The sequence below is a fragment of the Pan paniscus genome, chromosome 2 (genome assembly GCF_029289425.2).
Source record: "Pan paniscus chromosome 2, NHGRI_mPanPan1-v2.0_pri, whole genome shotgun sequence".
NCBI lineage: Eukaryota > Metazoa > Chordata > Mammalia > Primates > Hominidae > Pan > Pan paniscus.
Genome location: NC_085926.1, coordinates 134057233 through 134075388, shown reverse-complemented (window position 1 = coordinate 134075388; position 18156 = coordinate 134057233). Strand labels below are relative to the sequence as shown.

General features: G+C 40.7%; 1 protein-coding gene across 6 annotated transcripts in view; it reads right to left on the bottom strand.

Annotated features, from left to right (window-relative positions):
- PPP2R3A (protein phosphatase 2 regulatory subunit B''alpha) overlaps nucleotides 1-18156 on the bottom strand; it is a 182182-nt gene that overhangs the window by 3670 nt on the left and 160356 nt on the right. The window lies entirely within an intron of this gene.

Genomic DNA, 18156 nt, shown 5'->3' with positions numbered 1-18156 from the left:
TTCTGCTAAACCTTTTAGGTGTTGCTGGTATCCCCTGAATTCTGTATCCTCCAGGCTACCTCTAAGGTTGGCTTTAGGCAGAGATGAAATATTTTCTCTTGGAAATGATGTGGCTGCCTGAAATATTGATAAATATTCTGAGGCTATATCTCTGAGCCTCATATGTAGATATGTACATCAGAAAAATGTACATCAGTTAGCAATGTCTATTACAGTATTTGACATCACTGGCTTAGCCCTTGCAGGGATCTCCCACAATATTTAAGCAGGAATTTGTGGACATACAGTCCCTTCATCAAAAAGGTACCAATTGGGGCCAATTAGTGAGGGAAAATATGCTGAGGTAGGTATATACAGTAGGTGGCACCTATTCAAGTTCCTAAAACATTGTGTGTGTTTTTTCTTTTGAGATGGAGTCTCGCTCTGTCGCCCAGGCTGGAGTGCAGTGGGGCCATCTTGGCTCATTGCAACCTCTGCCTCCCAAGTTCAAGTGATTCTCCTGCCTCAGCCTCCCAAGTAGCTGGGATTTACAGGCATGTGCCACCATGCCCGGCTAATTTTTGTATTTTTAGTAGAGACAGGGTTTCACCATGTTTGCCAGACTGGTCTTGAACTCCTAACCTCAAGTGATCCACCCGTCTCGGCCTCCCAAAATGCTGGGATTACAGGCACGAGCCACTGCGCCCAGTCAACATCTTTTTGTTTTTGAGATGGAGTCTTGCTCTGTTGCCCAGGCTGGAGTGCAGTGGCATGATCTTGGTTCACTGCAACCTCTGCTTTCTGGGTTCAAGCAATTCTCCTGCCTCAGCCTCCCAAGAAGCAGGGATTACGGATGTATATCACCACTCCTGGCTAGTTTTTGTGTTTTCTTAGTAGCAACAGGGTTTTGCCATGTTGGCCAGGCTGGTCTTCAACTCCTGACCTCAGGTGGTCCACCCCCGTCAGCCTCCCAAAGTGCTGGGATTAAAGGTGTGAGCCACTGCACCCAGCCTAGGCCAACATTTTTGAATAGAGGTTAGAGGTTTAAACCTTTTAAAAAGCTTACTTGATAGAAAATTGTTCCCTATGACTACCAGTTTATGATACTGTCAAAAGTTATAATTTGTTCATTTAATAAAAATATTCCATTCCATTCTTGTTTCCACTCCTCTTCCCCCATCTCCTTGAGGCCTCAATGCGGCATGGGATGTGCTGGATAAGGAGGCAATAGGAGAGGAACTTTCCGCTAATGCAAGTGAAATGGTTGATGGCAGAGCCTCTGTTCTGGGGAACAAAATTCTCAAAACCACTGCTGCTGATTTCTTGTCAGGATGGGAGCATCTTCCCCTTGGTGCCCTAACGTGTTGTCTGTAAGCTATCAATGTTAAATACCTCAATGTAGGTCTATGAATAACGCATATTTTCAGAGTTAAGTGTGAAGTGAGACTCATTCAGTAAATATTTGAACTCCTGTTGCTAAGTGTCAGAGCCAAATGCTAGGATTACAATGATGAAAAAGACTGAATCAGCCCTCTCCTCACAGCACTTGAAGCCTAATGGAGACCTTATGGAGTTAGGGGTTAAGTGATTTAGGCTTAGAGCACAGGCTTTGGAGTCAGACTATAAAAGTCAGGTTCCAGTCTGGGTTTGATCACTTAATGTGATTTTGGGCATGTTGGTGGGTGACACCTAATCCTATATTGGGGGAGGGATTATACATTTTTGTGTATGTCAGTCATTTTTGAATAAAACATTTGCAAAAGGAAGTTCATTCAATAACCCTCCTTTGTCAGCATCCTGGAGACTCCTCTTAATTTTGGTGGTTCTCAACTAGGGTGATTTTGCCCCCTCCCCCCCCCCCACCAGGGGACATTTGGGAATGTCTGGAGACATGTCTGTGTCTTGATTGTCACCACTGAGTGGGTCCTACTGGCATCTAGTGGGTAGAGTGCAGGGATGGTGCTAAACATCCTACAATGTGCCGTATGTCTCACAATAAAATTACCCATCTTAGAACTCTTGCTCCTTCAGTGCCAGTGCGTCCCAGGTTCTGGACTAATAAGCTCTTCTCGTTTTGTACTTCCCTGGTAAGCTTAGTCTTTCCCATGGCTTTACTCACTGCCTACTCACCTGTGGTTTCCAAACTATGTCCAGCCTCAGCCTCTTTCTAAGCTGGAGAACTCCATATATCCGGCTGCCTACTATATAGATGACTCTTTCAGAACAGCAGCATGTATAAACTTGAACTCATCTTTCCCACTGCCCTGGTTCTCCCTATTTTAGTCAATGGCACTGTCATCTGCCCACTCAAAGCCAGAAACTCGGTTATCCCAAGTTCCTCTTTCCTCACCTCACTACAGTTGACCATATGGATACAACCCTGCCTCTTCCTCCCTACCACCACTGGCTTAAGTTCAGGGTACCATACTTTCTTGTTTGGATTACACTCTTGCCACATATCCTTTGCTACTGCCATACCAGGCTGTTTATAGTGTTGGAATAGGTTATGGTCTTGGGACCTAATGCCACTGTACATGTTTTTCAATTGCCTGAAATGCCCTTCCCTCTTTGGCTAGCTTGTGTTCATCTTTTAATCTGAGATGTCACGTACAGGTTTCCTGATTATTCACTCCTGAATTAATTAACCACATCTCTGATTCAGATGTATGTAATGGCCTCCTTATTTGTCTCCCTACTTCTGTTCTTGCACTTCCACTAATCTGGCAGAATAATCTTCAGAAAACCTAAGGGGTAGGGATTATATCACTCCCTTGCTTAACAATTTTCAGTGGCTTCCCTAGGCCCTGCATGATCTGGCCCCTGCTAGACTTTGTAACCACATCTCCCTCTGTTGCTCACTATATTCTGGCCACACTAGGCTTTAAAAATCTCCCCAACATTCTGTTTCCTGCCTCAAAATCACTGCACACAGTCACATATTTTACTCCCTGCCTAGGACATTTTTGCTGTTTTTTCTTTTCAACCTTTTAGGTCTTATCAACTACTCAGAAAATTCTTCCCTCAGCACCATAAGTTGCAACTCCTTGTCCATTACTGGTTCATCTTATTTGTCTCCTTCATATTTACATAATTAAATCTGTTCCTCACTTGATTGATTGTAAAGTGTCCGTTTTGTAACTCACTAATTTCCTTGGGCTATAGTACAGTGATTGGCACTAGGTGCTCAAAATGAATTGCTGAATGGAAAGTGATGTCCTAATGCTCTTGTGAAACAATGTGTAGAGTTGCCGGGACAGGATTGGAGTCAGTAAAATGGTAAGAGTGCAGAATTCATTCATGATCATTCATTCATTCATTTTTGAGATAGAGTCTCGCTCTGTCGCCCAGGAGGGCAACGGCGTGATCTCGGCTCACTGCACCCTCCGCCTCCCAGGTTCAAGCAATTATCCTGCCTCAGCCTCCTGAGTAGCTGGGATTATAGGCGTGTGCCACCACGACCGGCTTTTTTTTTTTTTTTTTTTCTGAGATCGAGTTTTGTTCTTGTTGCCCAGGCTGGAGTGCAGTGGCACGATCTCGGCTCACTGCAAACTCTGCCTCCGGGGTTCAAGCGATTCTCCTGCCTCAGCCTCCCAAGTAGCTGCGGTTACAGGCATGTGCCACCACACCTGGCTAATTTTGTATTTTTAGTAGAGACAGGGTTTCTCCATGTTGGTCAGGCTGGTCTCAAACTCCCGACCTCAGGTGATCCGCCCGCCTCGGTCTCCCAAAGTGCTGAGATTATTACAGGCGTGAGCCACTGAGCCCGGGTTTTTTTTTTTTTTTTTTTTAAAGAGACAGTCTCACTCTGTCACCCAGGCTGGAGTACAGTGGCATGATCTTAGCCTCAAACTCCTAGGCTCAAGGAATCCTCCTGCCTTGGCCTCCCAAAGTGCTGGGAATTATAGGTGTCAGCTACTGAGCTTGGCCTCACAATTCATCTTGAGTCAGATCTGTTAGAACCTTAATCTTTATCCTGCTCTCCAGGAATTCTTGAGAACGTGGAGAACAAAGTATGTTAACTGACTCCTTCTGCATGGCCACTTCTGGGTTCAGTGGTATTCCCCGGGGCTCAAATGAAGATTATTTTATTAGGTGTTTTCTGTTAACTGGCCATTTTTGAATGAACAGAGGGGTCAGAGGATTAAAGCAGAACTCACAGGGTTCACAAACAATTTACTAGAAATCATAGGTATCAAATTGAGAACATATTCTTTTTTTTTTTTTTTTGAGACAGAGTCTCGCTCTGTTGCCCAGACTGGAGTGCAGTGGCACTATCTCAGCTCACTGCAACCTCCACCTCCTGGGTTCAAGCGATTCTCCTGCCTCAGCCTCCTGAGTAGCTGGGATTACAGGCATGCACCACCACACCTAGCTACTTTTTTTTATTTTTAGTAGAGATAGGGTTTTCACCATGTTGGCCAGGCTAGTCTTGAACTCCCAACCTCAGGTGATCCGCCTGCCTCGGCCTCCAAAAATGTTGGGATTACAGGCTTGAGCCACCATGCCCAGCTGAGAACAAACTCTTTTTTTTTTTTTTTTTTTTTTTTGAGATGGAGTCTTGCTCTGTCACCAGGCTGGAGGGCAGTGGCATGATCTCGGCTCACTGCAACCTCTGCCTCCGAGGTTCAAGCGATTCTCCTGCCTCAGCCACGTGAGTAGTTGGGATTACAGGCACATAACACCACGCCCAGCTAACTTTTGTATTTTTAGTAGAGATGGGGTTTCACCATGTTAGCTAGGATGGCCTCGATCTCCTGACCTCATGATCCCCCCCTTCGGCCTCCCAAAGGGCTGGGAGTACAGGTGTGAACCACCGCACCTAGCCTGAGAACAAATTCTCTAACATAGTTTTGTTAGCATGAGGGGATATGGTGGTTCATGTAATTTGGCCAGCAACACCACTGCCTTTAGAAACTTATTTCCCTAAGTAAGTCTTCCCTTTCAGATGAGCAGTTTCTGGGCAAAAGCATTAAGGCGGGCTCTGCAGATTCCTGAGATGGAAATATAAAAGTTGGAATGAGCAGAGATAATGACTGGGACATAAATTGTTTGACAAAGGATTGTATGCAGTTTCAGGGTGTTGTCTGGGAGTTATGTTTTGATTCCAGTTTCCAGGATTCTGACTATTTACAGGGACAAAGGAATAGAATATTTGATTCAGGGATTATCTGGGCATATCTAAGACATATGGTACCTATAGGCATAGAATAAAATGTTCAATATTTTGGCCTGGCATGGTGACTCATGCCTGTAATCCCAGCACTTTGGGGGAGGCCAATGTGGGCAGATCACCTGAGGTTGGGAGTTCGAGACCAGCCTGACCAACATGGAGAAACCCTGTCTCTACTAAAAATACAAAATTAGCTGGGCGTGGTGGTGCATGCCTGTAATCCCAGCTACTCGGGAGGCTGAAGCAGGAGAATCGCTTGAACCTGGGAGGTGGAGGTTGCTGTGAGCTGAGATTGTGCCACTGCACTCTAGCCTGGATGACAAGAGCGAAACTCTGTCTCAAAAAAAAAAAAAAAAAAAAGTTCAGTATTTCTCTAGTTTGGAGTCTATAATGCTTCAGAAATACAAGTGTGTGATTTATCTTTATACTTTACTTTTAAGTTAAAAATAGATATCCTAAGCCACTTATATAAAATGGATTAGCTGAAATATTTAGAAGTTGGATATTTGGTTCACTGAATTTCCTTAACCCATCCAGTGACCAGAAAATCTTTAGTTTCAACTCTTGTTGAAGTTTCCTAATATGTACCACTTGCTTTCCTGTCCCAGGAAGTAGATTTCACTTCAGTTTTGATGGTTAAAGGAACTCTTGCAGTTCTTCAGAATCATGAGCTATCAACTGTTAATTCTTACTCATTGTGGATGTAGACAGCATAAAAATGTGGGCTAAATATATTCTAATTATTAACTGGAAGGACACGGTCTGAATTCATGTTTATTACCAAGCACAGTGCCTGGCATAGAGTAGGTACCAGTAAATATCTGTTGAAATAAATTAAAATTGGGCTTTGATATGGTTTGTTCAATGTGGAAAAAAATAAAACATTAACTTCAGGCCCACGTAGAGGCTCTGTTTATTAAGCATTAAAAAATAATTCTAAACTCATATATCTGTAATATTATAACTCATGTTTTAGAATATTAATTCATGTCATTCCTTCTTTTTCTTTCCCTATACCCTAATATATACACACAACCCTCCATTCTCCCTGTTTCCCTCTTCCTCTCCTACATTCTCCCACCTCACTGAGGAGAGTTGGGCTTCATACTTCTCACTAGTTACATTCCTGGACGATTGCCCTAATGGGTTTCTGGCTGGCTTTCTTTACCTACAGTGCCTTAGTTTCCAGTGCTGATGGATGTAAATGTAGATCTCTGACAGAGGCCGGGCGCAGTGGCTCACGCCTGTAATTCCAGCACTTCGGGAGGCCCAGGTGGGCGGATCACGAGGTCAGGAGATCGAGATCGTCCTGGCTAACACGGTGAAACCCCGTCTCTACTAAAAATACAAAAAATTAGCCGGGTGTGCTTGCAGGCGCCTGTAGTCCCAGCTACTCGGTAGGCTGAGCCAGGAGAATGGCCTGAACCCGGGAGGCGGAGCTTGCAGTGAGCGGAGATCGCGCCACTGCACTCCAGCCTAGGCGACAGAGCGAGCCTCCATCTCAAAAAAAAAAAAAAAAAAAAAAAAAGATCTCTGACAGAGTAATTCATATATTTTTAATATAAAGGAAAAAGCTGCCTTTAAAAACATTCAATAGAAAACAGTTCTAATCTGCCCAAATGTCCAATAATAGGGAAATGGATGTGAGTTACTGCTTGAGAACATTGAAGCACTAAAATTCCTGTTTTTGAACACATTAGTAACAAGTGTTAAAAAGAAATATACCATGTATAAAATAATGGTTATCCCTGGATCATTGAACCAAGAGTGATTTTAATCTCTTTATATTTTCCATTTTTTCAAGTATTAGTCAAATTGGCAGAAAAGCTTGTTTCTGATTATTGAGGGTCTCAGTTTCTTAAGATAGTAACATGGAAGACCCTTTAGCCTTCTTTACATAATTTCTGTGGTGTTTTTAATGTACTCCATTGCATAAACCATAAGAATGTTAATTATAAATATGGTATCATAACCTGTTATCTTCATATAGGTAACACATTTAGTTGACTTGGATTAAGTAACTGGTACCCTGTCTTTCTGGCTTCTCTTACGAGGGTTGAGTTTATATAAATGCTGTTGTATGCTGTGATCACTTTGTGTGCTAGACATGTTAATTTGCAATGTTTACAGCCTCATACTTATGGAAGCTTTGGTCTTGCTTCACCTCACTGAGACCTGCAGTGATTACGAGGTTACTTACTGAAGACATTACATAAGTACCAGTCTTGAAATCAGGAGGTACAGATGCTTAGCACAATGGCTACCTGTGATTGTTGTTAGATGGTAAAGTAGGTGGAGGATTTTAAGTTGTTTTTGGAGGGCCAAATCATCTGGACTACTGTAGATATCCTTGTAGTGAGGGTGGCTGCTGTATTGCTGTGGTCTGTGCCTTTCAGTAAACATTTGCTGAGGACCTCCTACGTTAACAGTTTGCCAGGTGCTGGGACTACAAGACTAAGAAAACGTTCTTGGCCCCTGAGGAGCTCACAATCTAATGGTAAAACAAATAGCTCCATTTTTTTTTTTAGCATTAATATACCAGACACTGTTAGATTCATTATATACATTATCTCTTAATTCTCAGTACAATCCTGCTGTTCATGCAACAGATATTTACTGTGTCAAGCAGTAAAATGTGCCCTAGGAGTGAAGGGAACAAGATAAGGGATAGAATGCTAATGTTACAGCTGAATAAACTCTACTTCAGAGAGGTTAGGTAATGTGATCACTAAAGTGGTAGCAATAAATAGCCATTGTTTATTGATTACACAGACACTATGCCTAAGGGCCTTATATTATATACACTGTCTTATTTAATCCTTAAAACAGCTCAGTGTGCCAAGTGGTACCCTTATTTTTATAGAGGATGCTGAGGCTTGGATGCCTGAGATTACACAGCTTGTGTGATAAAGCAAGGATTTGAAGTTAGGTTTGTCTAACTTCAAATTTCATGCTCTTAACCATGATGTTTTATATATATATATATATGTATATATATATATATTTTTTTTTTTTTTGAGACGGAGTCTTGCTCTGTTGCCCAGGCTGGAGTGCAATGGCATGATCACAGCTCACTGCAACCTCCACCTCCTTCCTAGGTTCATTCAAATGATCCTCCCGCCCCAGCCTCCCAAGTAGCTGGGATTATAGGCACACATCACCACGCCCAGCTAACTTTTGTATTTTTAGTAGAGATGGGGTTTTGCCATGTTGGCCAGGCAGGTCTCGAACTCCTGGCCTCATCTGCCTGCCTCGGCCTCCCAAAGTGTTGGGATTACAGGCGTGAGCCACTGTAGTGGGCCCATGATGTTACACTGTATTTCTCCTATATGGAGTAGTAATAGCTACTATTTATCATGAGCCATGTGCCAGGTGTTTACATACAATATCTTAGATTCTCACAACCACCTCAGGAAGCGGATGCTGATGCCTTCTGAAACTGAGCCTCAGGAGTCAAGTAACCTGCCCAGCTGGTGAGTGGACCAGATCTGCCTGGCTCCTAAGCCTCTGGTCTTTCTGTGGTACTAACATTCCTCCCTTTCTGATACCTGAGTCTGGCAATTTCTGTTTGACAATTAGACTCTCCCTGACATATCTGTGATTCTTTCTTGAGATGAAACCCTAGTTGATTTAGCCTTGGGAATTTAGGTCTGGCCTTGCTTTTGCACGAGTTGGTCAGTTGTTATTCCTGTAAACGGGCCTTTTCCTTTCCTTTCCTTTGTTCACACTCTAGTGCTTGCTCTATAGACTGTGGCTGTTGTAAGCCTCCTTGCCCCTTGGGACCTCATAACCCACATGTGTTCTGTGTAGGCCTTATCTTATCTCCCACAACATGAGAAGTGGGGTATCCAGCAAGCAGCAAGAGCCTCTCATATACAATGGTTGAATTTCACTCCAGCTGGTCTCTGCGTCTCCTCTTGTGACCCCTCCTCACCTGTGCTTCTGTCTGCAACCCCCTGCCTCCTCTTTCTTCCTTCCAGGCACACTGGCACGTTCTCTCAGTGCTACCACAACTTGAAAAAACTTTCGCTTGAGCCAATTATTTATTCTCTTTAGATGCCACTAGTTTCTCTTTTCAGATGAACATGTCTATTTGTTTAGATCTGCTATCTATTTCTTCTTCCTTTAAAGCAGGTTATAAAACAATAGTAATATTTTTTGTAAAATACATGATCTAGTTGCACAGAAATGTCTAGAAGGGTATACTCCAAAGTGATAAAACAGCCTGTCTTTCGGTGGTGAATTTTAGGTGTAGATTTTTGTTTATATTCTAACTCTTCTGCAATGAACATGTATTACCTATATAAACAGATAAAGGAGAAAAATAATTTTTTCCCATTTGTTAAAGTAATACAGTACACGCTCATTACATGAACCTTTATAAATTATAGAACAGTATAAAAAACCAAATTACTTGCAATTCCACAGCCCAGAGTTAATGACTGTTAATATTTTGGGGTGTTATCTTTTAGCTTGTGTATATACATACACACATTTTGAGTACTGAGATTATATCACAATTTTGTAATCTGGATTTTTCTATGAAATTAAAAATTTTCAAGTACATTTCAATAGCTGCATGTTATGACACAGATACCATGACTTATTTAACCATTCTATATTGAACATTTGTGTTGCTTTGAATTTATTTTAGAATTACCTGTGACCAGTGCCAATTGTTTAGATTACACAATTCTATCCAAATTTCTGATTATTTACAATAGATACTCAGAATTACTATCAGGGAGTCAAAGGGCATAAATTCAAGTTGTTGCTACATATTGTCAAATTACTTTCCAGGGACACTGGGGCAATATGCTTTTACCAGCAATGTTTGAAAGTGCGTGTCTTCCTGCAGTAAGCCTAGAGTGAGGTGTTTCTGCAATTTGTTTCTTCTATGAGACAGCAGTGAAGACACTATATTTTAACTGCATCTGTCTGTCTTCCCATCCTGTCTTGCATTTGCCAGTATCCAATAATGCTTAATATACAGTAGTAATGCAAACATTTATTGAATATTATCCTTAAAACTTATGTTTTAAAAATTGCTGCCAATTTAATAAGCTGAAGTTTTTTGGCTCTTGCTTTTTTAAAAACAGCTTTATTTAGGTTAATTTACATACCATAGATTTTACCAATTTTAAGTGATCAGTGCATTTTAGTAAATTTCTTTTTTTTTTTTTTTTTTTGAGATGGAGTTTCACTCTTGTTCCCCAGGCTGGAGTGCAATGGCACAATCTCAGCTCACCATCATATGGTGGAATGTTATAAAAAATACATATATTTAAAAAAAATATATATATATATACATATTTATTTTTGTCCTTGCTTGAAAGTCTCTCATGAAAAGATGTATTTTGCTTTATCAGTTCACCAGTTTGATGGACATGTGGATTATTTCCAGTTTTGAGCTACTAGGAATAATGCTGTTATGAACACTGGGTGAGCTTTTCTCTTAGGTAGATTTCTAGGAGTGAGATTATTGATTCATAAGCCAAATGTATGTTTAACTTTTTAAGAAACTGCCAAACTTTTCTAAAGAAGCTGTATAGTTTTACATCCTTACCAGCCCCAATGTATGAGAGTTTTGGTTTCTCCACATTACTGCCAACTGGTGATTTTAGTTGTTCAAGTGGCTGTGTAGTATATCTCACTGAGGTTTTAATTTGCAATTTCCTAATGTCTAATAATACAGAACATCTTTTCATACACCTATTTACTATCTGTACCTCCTTTTTAGTGTGTATTCAGATGTTCTGTCTATTTAAAAAATTGAGTTATTAGTCTTTTTGTTATTTAGAGTTCTTTACATATTCTGGATATGAGTTCTTTATCAGAATGTTTTGGAAATATTTTCTCCTGGTCTGTTTTTTCATTTTCTTAATGGTGTCTTCTGAAGAGCAATCGTTTTTAATTTTGAAGGAAGTCCAATGTATCAATTTTTAAAAATTATTCTTGCCCAACCCAAGGTCACAAAGATTTTCCTTTGTTTTATTCCAGAAGCTTTGTAGTTTTAGCCCTTACAGTTAGTTCTATGATTCCTTTTTAATTATTTTTATATTTAGCACAAGATATGGATTGGGGTTCTTTTTGGCACATGGATATCCAATTATTTTAGCATCATTTTTGAAAAGACCATCTTTTCTCTTTTGGTTGAAAATTAGTTGGAGTGTTACACTGATCTCTGTGTATATATATACCAGTGCTACAATGTCTTGATGATTGGTTTACAGTACATTTTGAAATCAGGTAATCTAGTCCTTCAACTTTGCTCTTTTAAAAAAGTGTTTTGGCTATTCTAGATATTTTTCATTTTCTATACAAGTTTTAGGATTAGTTTACTAATTTCTACAACAAAAGTCTGCCGGGATTTTGATAGGGATTATGTTAAATCCGTACATCGATTTGGGGATAATTGACATTTTAACAACGCTGAGCCTTCTAATCTTTCCAGTTATTTAGGTCTTCTTTAATTTCTCTCAGCATTGTTTTTTTAGTTTCATTGTACAAGTATTATTATTTTATTATATTTATTCCTATTTTATTATATTTATTCCTATTTTTCATATTCTTTTTGATATGATTGTGAATAGAATTATTCTTTTTATTTCAATTTCATCACTGGAGGGGCTCATTGCTAGTATATAGAAATACTGTACTACTGATTTTTGTATATTGAGCTTGTATTCTGAGATTGTGCTAATTCACTTAATAGCACTGGTATCTTTTATGTAGATTCCTTAGTTTTCAATTTGTAGGTCACATCATCTGTGAATATACAGTTTTACATCTTCCTTTCCAATCTGAATGCCTTTAAAAAGTTTTTTTCTTGCCTTACTGCCCTGGCTAGGACCCCCCAGTTACAATTGTTGAGTAGAAACAGTGAGGAATAGAAACATCCTTGCCTGGTTCTTGATCTCAGGAAAAAGGCATTCGTTTTTTTTTTATTATACTTAAAGTTCTAGGGTACATGTGCACAACGTGCAGATTTGATACATAGGTATACATGTGCCATGGTGGTTTGCTGCAGCCATCAACTCATCATTTACATTAGGTATCTCTCCCAATGCTATCCCTCCCCCAGCCCCCCCCACCCCGACAGGCCCTGGTGTGTGATGTTCCCCGCCCTGTGTCCATATGTTCTCATTGTTCAATTCCCACCTATGAGTGAGAACATGCGGTGTTTGGTTTTCTGTCCTTGTGGCAGTTTGCTGAGAATGATGGTTTTCGGCTTCATCCATGTCCCTGCAAAGGACATGAACTCATCCTTTTTTATGGCTGCATAGTATTCCATGGTGTATATGTACCACATTTTCTTAATCCAGTCTATCACTGATGGACATTTGGGTTGGTTCCAAGTCTTTGCTATTGCAAATAGTGCCATAATATGTTTATATCTGTGTATGTGTCTAAGCAGCATGATGTATAATCCTTTGGGTATATACCCAGTAATGGGATTGTTGGGTCAAATGGTAATTCTAGTTCTAGATCATTGAGGAATCGCCACACCGTCTTCCACAATGGTTCAACTAATTTACACTCCCAACAGTGTAAAAGCATTCCTATTTCTCCACATCCTCTCCAGCATCTGTTGTTTCCTGACTTTTTAATGATTGCCATTCTAACTGGCATGAGATGATATCTCATTGTGGTTTTGATTTGCATTTCTCTGATGACCAGTGATGATGAGCATTTTTTCATGTGTCTGTTGGCTGCATAGATGTCTTCTTTTGAGAAGTGTCTGTTCATATCCTTTGCCTACTTTTTGATGGGGTTGTTTTTTTCTTGTAAATTTGTTTGAGTTCTTTGTAGATTTTGGATATTAGCCCTTTGTCAGGTGGGTAGATTGCAAAAATTTTCTCCCATTCTGTAGGTTGCCTGTTCACTCTGATGGTGATGGTAGTTTCTTTTGCTGTGCAGAAGCTCTTTAGTTTAATTAGATCCCATTTGTCAATTTTGGCTTTTGTTGCCATTGCTTTTGGTGTTTTAATCATGAAGTCCTTGCCCATGCCTATGTCCTGAATGGTATTGCCTAGGTTTTCTTCTAGGGTTTTTATGGTTTTAGGTCTAACTTAATTAAGTCTTTAATCCATCTTGAATTAACTTTTGTATAAGGTGTAAGGAAGGGATCCAGTTTCAGCTTTCTGCATATGGCTAGCCAATTTTCCCAGCACCATTTATTAAATAGGGAATCCTTTCCCCATTTCTTGTTTTTGTCAGGTTTGTCAAAGATCAGATGGTTGTAGATGTGTGGTGTTATTTCTCAGGCCTCTGTTGTTTCATTGGTCTATACATCTGTTTTGGTACCAGTACCATGCTGTTTTTGTTACTGAAGCCTTGTAGTATAGTTTGAAGTCAGGTAGCATGATGCCTCCTGCTTTGTTCTTTTTGCTTAGGATTGTCTTGGCAATGCAGGCTCTCTTTTGGTTCCATATGAATTTTAAAGTAGTTTTTTCCAATTCTGTGAAGAAAGTCATTGGTAGCTTGAAGGGGATGGCACTGCATCTATAAATTACTTTGGGCAGTATGGCCATTTTCATGACATTGATTCTTCCTATCCATGAGCATGGAATATTCTTCCATTTGTTTGTGTTCTCTTTTATTTCATTGAGCAGTGATTTGTAGTTCTCCTTGAAGAGGTCCTTCACATCCCTTGTAAGTGGGATTCCTAGGTATTTTATTCTCTTTATAGCAATGGTGAATGGGAGTTCACTCATTATTTGGCTGTTTGTTATTGGTAGATAGGAATGCCTGTGATTTTTGCACAATTGATTTTGTATCCTGAGACTTTGCTGAAGTTGCTTATCAGCTTAAGGAGATTTTGGGCTGAGACGATGGGGTTTTCTAAATATACAATCATGGCATCTGCAAACAGGGACAATTTGACTTCCTCTTTTCCTATCTGAATACCCTTTCTTTCTTTCTCTTGCCTGACTGCCCTGGACAGAACTTCCAATACTATGTTGAATAGGAGTGGTTAGAGAGGGCATCCTTGTCTCGTGCTGGTTATCAAAGGGAATGCTTCCAGTTTTTGCCCATTCAGTATGATACTGGTTGTGGGTCTGTCATAAAGAGCTCTTATTATTTTGAGATTATGTTCCATCAATACCTAGTTTATTGAGAGTGTTTAGCATGAAGGGCTGTTGAATTTTGTTGAAGGCCTTTTCTGCATCTATTGAGATAATCGTGTGGTTTTTGTCATTGGTTCTGTTTATGTGATGGATTACATTTATTGATTTGTGTATGTTGAACCAGGCTTGCATCCCAGGGATGAAGCTGACTTGATCATAGTGGATAAGCTTTTTGATGTGCTGCTGGGTTCGGCCTGCCAGTATTTTGAGGATTTTTGCATCGATGTTCATCAGGGATACTGGCCTGAAATTCTCATTTTTTGTTGTGTCTCTGGCAGGCTTTGGCATCAGGATGATGCTGGCCTCATAAAATGAGTTAGAGAGGATTCCCTCTTTTTCTATTGATTGGAGTAGTTTCAGAAGGAATGGTACCAGCTCCTCTTTGTACCTCTGGTAGAATTTGGCTGTGAATCTGTCTGGTCCTGGACTTTTTTTGGTTGGTGGGCTATTAATTATTGCCTCAATTTCAGAGCCTGTTATTGGTCTATTCAGAGATTCAACTTCTTCCTGGTTTAGTCCTGGGAGGATGTATCTGTCCAGGAATTTATCCATTTCTTCTAGATATTCTAGTTTATTTGCGTAGAGGTGTTTATAGTATTCTCTGATGGTAGTTTGTATTTCTGTGGGATCAGTGGTGATATCCCCTTTCTCATTTTTTATTGCATCTATTTGATTCTTCTCTCCTTTCTTATTAGTCTTGGTAGAGGTGTATCAATTTTGTTGATTTTTTCAAAAAACCACCTCCTGGATTCATTGATTTTTTTGAAGGTTTTTTTTTTTTGTCTCTATCTCTTTCAGTTCTGCTCTAATCTTAGTTATTTCTTGGCTTCTGCTAGCTTTTCAATTTGTTTGCTCTTGCTTCTCTAGTTCTTTTAATTGTGATGTTAGGGTGTCGATTTTAGATCTTTCCTGCTTTCTCTTGTGGGCATTTAGCGCTATAAATTTCCCTCCATACACTGCTTTAAATGTGTCCCAGAGATTCTGGTAGGTTGTGCCTTTGTTCTCATTGGTTTCAAACAACATCTTTATTTCTGCCTTCATTTCGTTATGTACCCAGTAGTCATTCAGGAGCAGGTTGTTTAGTTTCCATGTAGTTGAGCGATTTTGAGTGAGTTTCTTAATCCTGAGTTCTAGTTTGATTGCACTGTGGTCTGAGAGACAGTTTGTTATAATTTCTGTTCTTTTACATTTGCTGAGAAGTGCTTTACTTCCAACTATGTGGTCAATTTTGGAATAAGTGTGATGTGGTGCTGAGAAGAATGTATATTCTGTTGATTTGGGGTGGAGAGTTCTGTAGATGTCTTATTAGGTCGCTTGTTGCAGAGCTGAGTTCAAGTCCTGGATATTCTTGTTAACTTTCTGTCTCGTTGATCTGTCTAATATTGACAGTGGGGTGTTAAAGTGTCCCACTATTATTGTGTGGGAGTCTAAGTCTCTTTGTAGGTCTCTGAGAACTTGCTTTATGAATCTGGGTGCTCCTGTATTGGGTGCGTATATATTTAGGATAGTTAGCTCTTCTTGTTGAATTGATCCCTTTACCATTATGTAATGGCCTTCTTTGTCTCTTTTGATCTTTGTTGGTTTAAAGTCTGTTTTATCAGAGACTAGGATGCAACCCCTCCTTTTTTTTTTTTTTGCTTTCCATTTGCTTGGTAGATCTTCCTTCATCCCTTTATTTTGAGCCTATGTGTGTCTTTGCACATGAGATGGGTCTCCTGAATACAGCACACCAGTGGGTCTTGACTCTTTATCCAATTTGCCAGTCTGTGTCTTTTAATTGGGGCATTTAGCCCATTTATATTTAAGGTTAATACTGTTATGTGTGAATTTGATCCTGTCATTATGATGTTCACTGGTTATTTTGCCTGTTAATTGATACAGTTTCTTCATAGCATCGATGGTCTTTACAATTTGGCATGTTTTTGCAGTGGCTGGTTCCGGTTGCTTCTTTCCATGTTTAGTGCTTCCTTCAGGAGCTCTTATAAGGCAGGCCTGGTGGTGACAAAATCTCTCAGCATTTGCTTGGCTGTAAAGGATTTTCTTTCTCCTTCACTTATGAAGCTTAGTTTGGCTGGATATGAAATTCTGGGTTGAAAATTCTTTTCTTTAAGAATGTTGAATATTGGCCCCCACTCTCTTCTGGCTTGTAGGGTTTCTGCCGAGAGATCTGCTTTTAGTCTGATGGGCTTCCCTTTGTGGGTAACCAGACCTTTCTCTCTGGCTGCCCTTAACACTTTCTCCTTCATTTCAACCTTGGTGAATCTGACAATTATGTGTCTTGGGCTTGCTCTTCTTGAGGAGTATCTTTGTGGTGTTCTCTGTATTTCCTGAATTTGAATGTTGGCCTGCCTTGCTAGGTTGGGGAAATTCTCCTGGATAATATCAAGAGTGTTTTCCAACTTGGTTCCATTCTCCCCATCAGTTTCAGGTACACCAATCAGATGTCAATTTGGTTTTTTCGCATAGTCCCATATTTCTTGGAGGCTTTGTTTGTTTCTTTTTACTCTTTTTTCTCTAACCTTGTCTTCTCACTTCATTTCATTAGTTTGATCTTCAATCACTGATACCCTTTCTTCCACCTGATCGAATCAGCTGTTGAAGCTTGTATGTCAGGAAGTTCTTGTGCCACGGTTTTCAGCTCCATCAGGTCATTTAAGGTCTTCTCTACACTGTTTATTCTAGTTAGCCATTCGTCTGATATTTTTCCATGGTTTTTAGCTTCCTTGCAATGGGTTCGAACATCCTCCTTTAGCTTGGTGAAGTTTGTTATTACCAAACTTCTGAAGCCTACTTCTGTCAACTCGTCAAAGTCATTCTCTGTCCAGCTTTGTTTCGTTGCTGGCGAGAAGCTGTGATCCTTTGAAGGAGAAGAGGTGCTCTGATTTTTAGAATTTTCAGCTTTTCTGCTCTGGTTTCTCCCCATCTTTGTGGTTTTATCTACCTTTGGTCTTTGATGTTGGTGACCTACAGATGGGGTTTTGGTGTAGATGACCTTTTTGTTGATGTTGATGCTATTCCTTTCTGTTTGTTAGTTTTCCTTCTAACAGTCAGGTCCCTCAGCTGCAGGTCTGTTGGAGTTTGCTGGAGGTCCACTCCAGACTCTGTTTGCCTGGGTATCACCAGCGGAGGCTGCAGAACAGCAAATATTACAGATTGGCAAATATTGCTGCCTGATCCTTCCTCTGGAAGCTTCGTTCCAGAGGGGCAGCCGCTTATATGAGGTATCTGTCGGCCCCTACTAGGAGGTGTCTCCCCGTTAGGCTACACAGGGGTCAGGGACTCACTTGAGGAGGCAGTCTGTCCATTCTTAGAGCTCAAATGCTGTGCTGGGAGAACTACTGCTCTCTTCAGAGCTGTCAGACAGGGACGTTTAAGTCTGCAGAAGTTGTCTGCTGTCTTTTGCTCAGGTACGCCCTGCCCATAGAGGTGGAGTCTAGAGGCAGTAGGCATTGTTGAGTTGCAGTAGGCATTGTTGAGCTGTGGTGGGCTCTGCCCAGTTCGAGCTTCCTGGCTGCTTTGTCTACCTACTCAAGCCTCAGGAATGGCGGATAACCCTCCCCCAGCCCAGCTACCACCTCACAGTTCAATCTCAGACTGCTGTGCTAGCAGTGAGCAAGGCTCCATGGGCATAGGACCTGCCGAGCCAGGCACGGGAAAGAATCTCCTTGTCTGCCAGTTGCTAAGACCTTGAGCAAAGCGCAGTATTTAGGTGGGAGTGTCCTGTTTTTCCAGGTAGTCTGTCACGGCTTCCCTTGGTTAGGAAAGGGAAATCCCCCAACCCCTTGTGCTTCCTGGGTGAGGTGCTTGCCCTCTGTGGGCTGCACCCACTGTCCAACCAGTCCCAATGAGATGAACCAAATATCTCAGTTGGAAATG